Here is an 8,415-nt window from a genome sequence, read left to right on the forward strand (position 1 = left end):
GGGCACTATGGGGTTAAATATTGAGAAGGCTAGAATCACACACACAGGTTTTTTATGCAATTTTTAAGCCAAACATAGGACTGAATACAAAAGAGGAAACATAAATCTTTCCTTTATACTTTTCCTTCATTTTCTATCCACTCCTGTGTTTGGCTCATAAAACTGCCACAAAAACTGCATGTAATTCCAGCTAAAGGCCTTTTTCACACAGTGCAGTTTTGGTGCAGTTTTATTTATGCAGTTCTTGAAGCCACAACCAGCAGTGGTGGATCGTAAAGGAAGCGGAAGTATATAGGAAAGATTCTACTTCTCTTTTTTTTTTAAATACAATCCTGGTTGTGGCTTCTAAAAATTGCACCTAAGCTGCACTTGAATATACCCTGACATTAATACATATGTCCCACAACTGTAATTAACCCCTTCACGACTGCCATAAGGCTATATATATTCTAATTGCCGATGCCCCATGCAGTTAGCACGTGTATAGACGTAGACAGCGTGGAACGGGTTTAATGAGTGCAGTGCTGCTTCAGTGTGAGCAGCACTGCACCCTCATGTCGGCCAGGGCTTTGAGAGCCCCGGAATACACCCGCCACTGTAGATAGTGCCACCCACAACCCTCTGTAGATAGTTCCACCTAAGCTCCCTTCAGCATCGGAATCCCCGGCCAGCGCTCTGGCTGAGGATTCCCCTCCTAGAGGGAGCCCCCGCCATCTCTCCATCCCCGCTGTAGATAGTGCTACCCCCCTGCAGATAGCAACCCCCTGCTGTAGATCGCATCGCACCCCCCACTGTAGATAGCACCACCTGAACTGACTCTCTAGGAGCGGAATCCCCGGTGTCAGATCGCACTGGCCGGGGATTCCGCTTCTAGACAGAGCCCCTGACGTCACTGTCCATTTGGAAAGTAACGTTAGTGGCTCTCTCTAGGAGCGGAATCCCCGGCCGACACTCTGGCCGTGGATACCACTACTGGAGAAGCCCCGGGTGTCTGTATCCATATATGGACCATGATGTCAGCGGCCCTCTCTAGGAGTGGAATCCCCGCTGTCAGATGATCGCTCTGTGTCGGGGATTCTGCTACTGGAGAAGCCCCTGGTGTCACTATCCATATATGGACCGTGACGTCAGGGGCTACTCCTGGAGCGGAATCCCTGCTCTGGCAGGGGATTCCGGTTTTAGTGTTAACCCCTGACGTCACTGTCCATATATGGACAGAGACATCAGGGGCTTCCTGTAGGAGCGGGATTTTCGGCCAGAGGGATTCCGCTCCTACAGGGAACTACAGTGGTGCTATTTACAGGAAGGGGGTGTCATTTACAGGGGGGGCGGTATCTGGAGCGGGAATATTACTAAATACAAGGGGGATGTTGTCATCTACAGGGGGGGTGACACTATTTAGAGTGGGTGTGGTGCTATCTACAGGGGGGTGCTATATACAAGGGGTGTGGCACTATCTACATGGGTACTGTGGCATTATATTGCCACTATCTACAGGGGACACTGGCGCTATCTACATGAGCACTGTGGGCATTATCTACAGGGAGAACTGTGGCACTATGTGGACACTGGCACTATTTACAGTGGACACTATCTGGGTACCAGCACTATCTATGTGGGCAATGTGTCACTATCTACAGTGGTATTGCGTCACTATCTACATGGGCACTGTGGTGTTTTCAGGGGTTTGGGACAAAAAACCTTAACAAATAAAATTCATCCATTTTTTTTAAACGTCCATGAAAAACGGATGGCAAATGCCGGATAAAAACGTTCAGACGGCCGGGAAATGGATTCAGATTTTGAGACACATTGATGCAAAACAGCCATGAAAAACTGACAGTTGATTCGTTGTTGACTGCCATTTTTATCACAGTCGTGTGTGTATATAGCCCTCTTCACTCTCCCCTCACAGCGATCCAGGGTGACGGAGAGAGAAGACTAATTGTTACAGAGCTCTACAGTGTATGTAGATAGATAGATAGATAGATAGATAGAAAAAAAATACGAAAAAGTGTTTTTTCTTTAATTTTCACACTGAGTTTTTTGCAGGCGGAAAATCTGGCTAAAAATTTCTGTTTGGAATTTTGAGGCAGATTTTGCTCTGCCTGCACGCCGTTTTTCGCCCACGGCCATGGAGCGCCGCGGGCAAAAAACGCCGCAAAATATGCTTTCTCTGCCTCCCATTGTTGTCAATGGGAGATCAGAGACCTAAAGTCCCGAAGATAGGGCATGTCCCTTCTTTTTCCTGCGAGACAGTTTTTCCGCTCGCGGGAAAAATCATCCTCCCGTTGAAATCAATAGGAGGCATTTTCGGCCGTTTTTTTTTACACGTTTTCCGAAGCGGTTTCCGCGTCAAAAAAACTCTGTGTGAACTGGCCCTTAGTGATTTGTCTGCTCATAATAAAACATTTAAAAAAAATAATAATTAAACTAATCTAGAAAATGAAAGCCTCATAAGTCTTGTAAAAAACAAAGTAAAAATAGTTTAGATGCCTTTCTCGTTAGCCACCACTTGCTTACCTGGCACCCTACTTCTGAGGTGGGCCCCATGTTTTGTTCGGATCATGCTCCGTTTTTTTTGTCCCTTACCTTCCCTGATTCGGTGCCCAATTTTCAGTCTTGGAAGATTAATGATAATCTCTTGCGGGATGCGGTGTGTATGTCAGCTTTAAAAGATACGCTCAGCTCTTTCTTCGCTGTGCACGCTCATGACTTTACTCCGTTACCATTACAGTGGGAGGCATAGAAGTGCGTGGTTAGAGGTGTCCTAATTCAGCACGGGGCTCGCTTGAAGAGGGAAAAAGGGGATAATACTAACAAGACCCTTTTTTTAACATTATATTGCCAGACACACAAGATACCGATGTGTCTACTTTCTGCTGATGCCGAAAAGGCTTTTGATAGGGTACACTGGGTGTTTCTCCGCAGTGTCTTGACTCAGGTCGGACTTGGCTCTACAATGGTAGATAGGATTATGGCGCTATATAACAGGCCTACAGCTCGGGTGCGAGTTAGTGGTCTTTTGTCTGACTCTCTACCTATTACAAATGGGACGATACAGGGGTGTCCACTTTCGCCTCTGTTATATGTGTTGGTCATGGAACACCTGGCTGTGGCACTGCGGAATAACCCTAACATTAATGGCATTTGTGTTGGTGCTCCGCATCACAAGTTAGCACTGTACGTTGATGATCTTCTTGTGTACCTTACGAATCCTATGATTTCTTTGCCATCTTTGGGGAGTTTGAGCGATTTGGTCACTTGAGTAATTTTAAGGTCAATTATTCTAAATCGGAGGCGCTGAATGTATCTCTAGACGCTCCTCTAGCTGCTCATCTCGCTCGGGTTTTCCCGTTTAAGTGGCAATATGCATCTTTAAAATACTTGGGGATACATATCCCCACACATTTGTCTGACCTGTTTACCATTAACTACACACCTATCTTACAGCGTACCTTGCGAGAGTTGGAGTCATATGGGGGTAGGCTCATGTCGTGGTTCGGGCATATTAACGCTGTTAAAATGGATATCTTGCCTAAATTTCTGTATATATTTCAGACTGTCCCTATTGTGGTTCCTGCATCCTTCTTCAAGACCTTGCATGGGGCCATAACCAAATTTGTATGGGGCTCTTCTAAGCCTCGGATTAGATTTTCTGTCCTCAGTAGGCCCAAGGTGGAGAGGGGCGCGGGCTTACTGGACTTTAAACGTTACCAACAAGCTGCGATCCTCATGATGTTGGTGGATTGGTTCCGCTTGGTTGCGGGTAAGCAATGGGTGCGCATTGAGAAAGGTATGTCCTCTCTTGCATTGTCTTCTCTGCCTTGGTTGACTGGCTCCCAGCGACCAACGTCTTCTCTGCCTTTCCTCACACGTCAGTTTCTTGTGGTCTGGGAGCGGATCATTGGTACCCTGGACCTTGCTCACCGTCCGGGTCCTTTGACTCCTCTTTTTTGATAACCCTTCCTTCCCTCCAGCGGTGGGCGTGCACACATTCCTGTGTTGGGGGAGACAGGACGGCGGATACCTAGCTCAGACCCTTACATCCGATGGTGCTATTTTGTCACTTGCTGCGGTCTCTGAGGCCTGCCCGGGGAGACGATCAATATGGTGGTCTTATCTCCAGTTGCGTTTCTTTTTTTTTTTTCTTATAAATTCTTTTATTTTCGTTTTAAAGCACAAAGAAAAACACACAGTATACTCAGTACAAACCAAGTTGGTATTGACATCGGCCACAGGCCAGTAACTTGCATAACAAAAGTGCATAAAATTACAATAGAAGGCAGTGTATCGCTCAGAATAATAATGGAAGAAATGCAGATATGCACCCTGAATCCGCAGCGATGCATAATACTCCGTAGTCGAGCAGGGAAACAGTAAAGAGAAAGAAAGAAAAGCGGGGACAGTAAGGAGAGAGAGGGGGAGGAACTAACCTGACACAATTGGACCTAAGTAAGGAGTCAAGAGGATTGAAATCGGATCCATTCACGCCATGTTCTGAGGAAGGAGGCATGGGACGCTTTCATTGATGCCGTGAGGTCGTCTATTCTCATAATCTCCTGGATCTTGCCACACCACATGCCCACCGACGGGGGACAAGATTGTCTCTACAACGCGGGGACACACGCTCTAGCCGCGTTCACCAAGTGGCGAACAACTGAGCGCCTATACGTAGACAGAGGCATCTCACACAGGTGGAGCAGGAAAAGGCCCGGCGACCTCGGGAGGGGGAAATCCGTACATTTCGAGGAAATGCGCCACACCTCAGACCAGAAAACAGTCAAGAGTGGGCAGTCCCAAAAAATATGCAAGATCGTACCCACATGGTCACCACATCTCCAGCACAGTGGCGAAACCGCCGGAATCATTGCATGCAATCTGGAAGGCACCCTATACCAACGATACAGAATCTTGAACCCTGCCTCCTGATATCTACTGGCCATTGAGGATTTATGCGTCATAGTAAACAGACGCTCCTTTTGTTCGGGAGTGAATGTTAGACCCAAATCCCTTTCCCAACTAAGCAGGTAAGATGGGGTAGGCAGATTGGAGGGCGAGATCAGAAGAGCATAAAGTTTGGACAACGAATGGCGCACCGTGCCTGTGCATAAAAGTTCAAATGGGGAGCCACCACGCGAGTACGCCGCCGGATTAGCTAAGGACGCCAGGTAATGTAGTAGCTGGGTGACCTGCCATGCAGAAAAAGCGACAGGGTCCGTCAGAGACTGTAACTGCGCGCCAAACATCCACCTCTCCTCCTGCAAAAAGTGTACAGCACGTCCCTTACCTGCACTCAACCAAAGCAGGAAAGGACCTCCTTCCCGCCCCGGTGGAAATGCAGGGTTACCCAAAATCGTGAACAGTGGGGAGGGAGACGGTGAGATCTCTGTCCTAGGCAAGAGCCTTGCCGCAACTGCCACGGTGGGCCCGATCGTCGGGTGCGTCCGCGCTGCCAAGGGAGTATATCTACCCAACCACGGTAAGGCCTGTTGGGGGACTGCCAAAAAAGCCTGTTCCATGGACACCCACTCCTTAATCTCGCTGTGCCTAAACCAGTCTAGAATTTGAGTCAAGTGGGAGGCATGGTGGTAGGAAACAAAGTCCGGAAGACCAACACCCCCCTCACACTTCGCACGAAAAAGCATGGAACGGGCAATACGCACTGGTTTCCCCGCCCAGATAAACTTGTGTAGAAGAGACAGCAGAGATTGAAAGAACGGGCGTGGGACATGGATCGGGAGGGCCTGAAAGAGATACAGAATCTGCGGTAAAATATTCATTTTAAATATGGCGCACCTACCAAACCAAGTAAAGGTACCCGACGTCCAAGAGTCCAAGTCGCTCTTCACACGTTGAAGAAGCAAAGGGAAGTTCACCGCGTAAAGGCGAGACAGATCACTGGGAAACCGGACCCCCAAATATTTAAGCGAGTCCCTCGCCCATTTAAAGGGAAAGGACTCAGACAGGTCAGCGACCAGGGTCTGTGGCAACGAGATGTTAAGTGCCTCAGACTTCTGGTAGTTGATCTTGAAGTTGGATAATTTCGAGTATCTAGTCAACTCCGCCATCAGGTTGGGCAAGGAAATCCTGGGAGCGTGAGAAAAAAGAGCAGGTCATCCGCATAGGCAGCGACCTTATGGGCCCTACCACCCAGGACTACGCCTGCAATGTCTGGATTGGAGCGAATGTGGCACAGAAAGGGCTCCAAACATAAAATGAAAATCAATGGGGACAAGGGGCAGCCTTGCCTCGTGCCGTTAGTGATTGCGAAGGAGGGTGAGTAGTGCCCGTTAACCTTAACCTGAGCCGATGGGGAGAAGTAGAGTCCATTCATGTGCCTTCTTTGCAGGAATGGGTAACTGAAATGAACGAGATTATGAGGATGGAGGAGTTGATCGGGGGAAATCTGACATCTTTGTTCAAAATTGGTCAGTATGGTCGGTGTTTCGGGGTGGTGCTGATGGTGCTGGTTGGATGGCCTCTTTTAAACGTTTGAAAATTCACTGAAGTGATAAATGAGTAAAATGTATAATTTTTATTTCATAGCTATCTAAAAACAGGGGTACAATCACCACTGTGAAAAGCCCAACCGTGTATTTAAAAACGTATTAAACAGAATACTCCCAGTCCTAGTTCGTTTGCGAACCCTTAATGACTGGGTATGTAAACAGAGATATCAAAATATGGAATCAGCGTATAACATTGGTAAAGCAGTGGTTTGGACCCTCGTTCACACAGGAGCCTGCGTTAACCGCACCAGATTCTCCCAATGTACAGATGCACAACAATGCCACTGCCCCCTACGCAAAATTCCCTCACTTCACCCGACCCTACGCGTTTCTATACTTATCATCAGGGGTCTGTCAGTCTGGCCAGGATGCCAGCGATATATCTTCAGCAGCAGATATTCTACTGCACAACACGGAAGCATGCACGCATAGATGTCAGATGTTTCGGGGTGGTACTGATGGTGCTGGTTGGATGGCCTCTTTTAAACGTTCCTATCGCCAATTCAATGTGCTTTTGTGTCTTGTGTTTGTGTCATTTTGTGTTGGAATTAACACCTAAAAATTGTCATTCTTACGTTTTTTGGACTGGTTTCCCTACATATTGCACTACTATTAAATTTGAATATGGATATTGTGCTGTTATTTGCCATTGGATGTTATTATTTCCTCCTTTTATTATTTTTTTATGTATGGGAGAATACCTCCTACCTTTGATTTTATGTACTTGTAAATTTGTACACCTTGAATTTATTGCACTGCGTGCAAAGTTTTGAAATTTCGGATGATATCTTATTTGCTGTTTTATATTCTAATAAAAATTGTTGATCAAGAAAAAAAAAATAGTTGTGATATTCAAAGCGGTTCCAAAGATATTATCGTTTAAAGAAGTGCATATCAAAAATGGAAAATTTGACCTGGACACAGGGGCATCAATGACCCTTGGTCATAAAAGGGTTAAATATGTTTTACCATTGACCCTGGAAAAAGGCATGACACTGAACTGCAATCAGGGTTTTTTTTGTGTGTTACCATGACAGCCTGGCCCATAGCAGCAGTTCTACAAACGTTCTTCTAGAACTGTTTCTTTAAACAATTTGGGAACCCCACCGATCAAGAGAAAGGGGGTCCCAAATCCCCTTAGGAATGGAGCGGACCCCCCTTCTCTTGATCGGTGGGAACCCCCAGCGATCAAACACTTATCACCTATCTTGTGGAAAGGTGATAAGTTGTTATGGTGGGACAACCCTTTTATAGCCACACATAGAGGCCGAAGTGCAGCCATAATGCGGCTGAGAACCACACATTCATGCGGTTTTCAAATGCTTGTTTATGTCCATGTAGTGTTTGCTCTTTACCTGAAAACACCACGCACACACAAAACAAGAATTTGAAAACTGCGCTGATATCTGGTTATTCCACACGCCGAAACAGTTTTCAGCCCTCGTGTTTCATTGATACCAGGAAGCCCTCAAGCTCTGTGGCGTTACATAACGCTGTTTGATATAGAGCCATGTTCACACAGCACAATTTCAGGCGTATTCCGGAGCGTAAAACAATCGTATTACGCCCCGAAAAACATTTAAATACTCCTTCAAATAGCTTCCCATTAATTGAAATGAGAAATACGCTGTGACATATTACTTTTTGAATCGTTTTACAACCGGACACTTTAAAAACCGCTTGGAAAATACGCCTCAAAATACGATTAAAATCAAAAACGCTTGGATTCCAGAGACTGTTTGTTTTATTTTGAAATCCGCGTCGTATTTTTCACGCTGTGTGAATATTACTAATCATCTAGGCAAACATTGTACGGATGAAGATCACAACCAAGCTTCTGGACAAGCTGAGAAAGCGTCTGATTGTTAGGGCATACTGGAAGTTGTAGTTTCCCAACAACTGG

The sequence above is a fragment of the Rhinoderma darwinii genome, chromosome 9 (assembly GCF_050947455.1).
Source record: "Rhinoderma darwinii isolate aRhiDar2 chromosome 9, aRhiDar2.hap1, whole genome shotgun sequence".
NCBI lineage: Eukaryota > Metazoa > Chordata > Amphibia > Anura > Rhinodermatidae > Rhinoderma > Rhinoderma darwinii.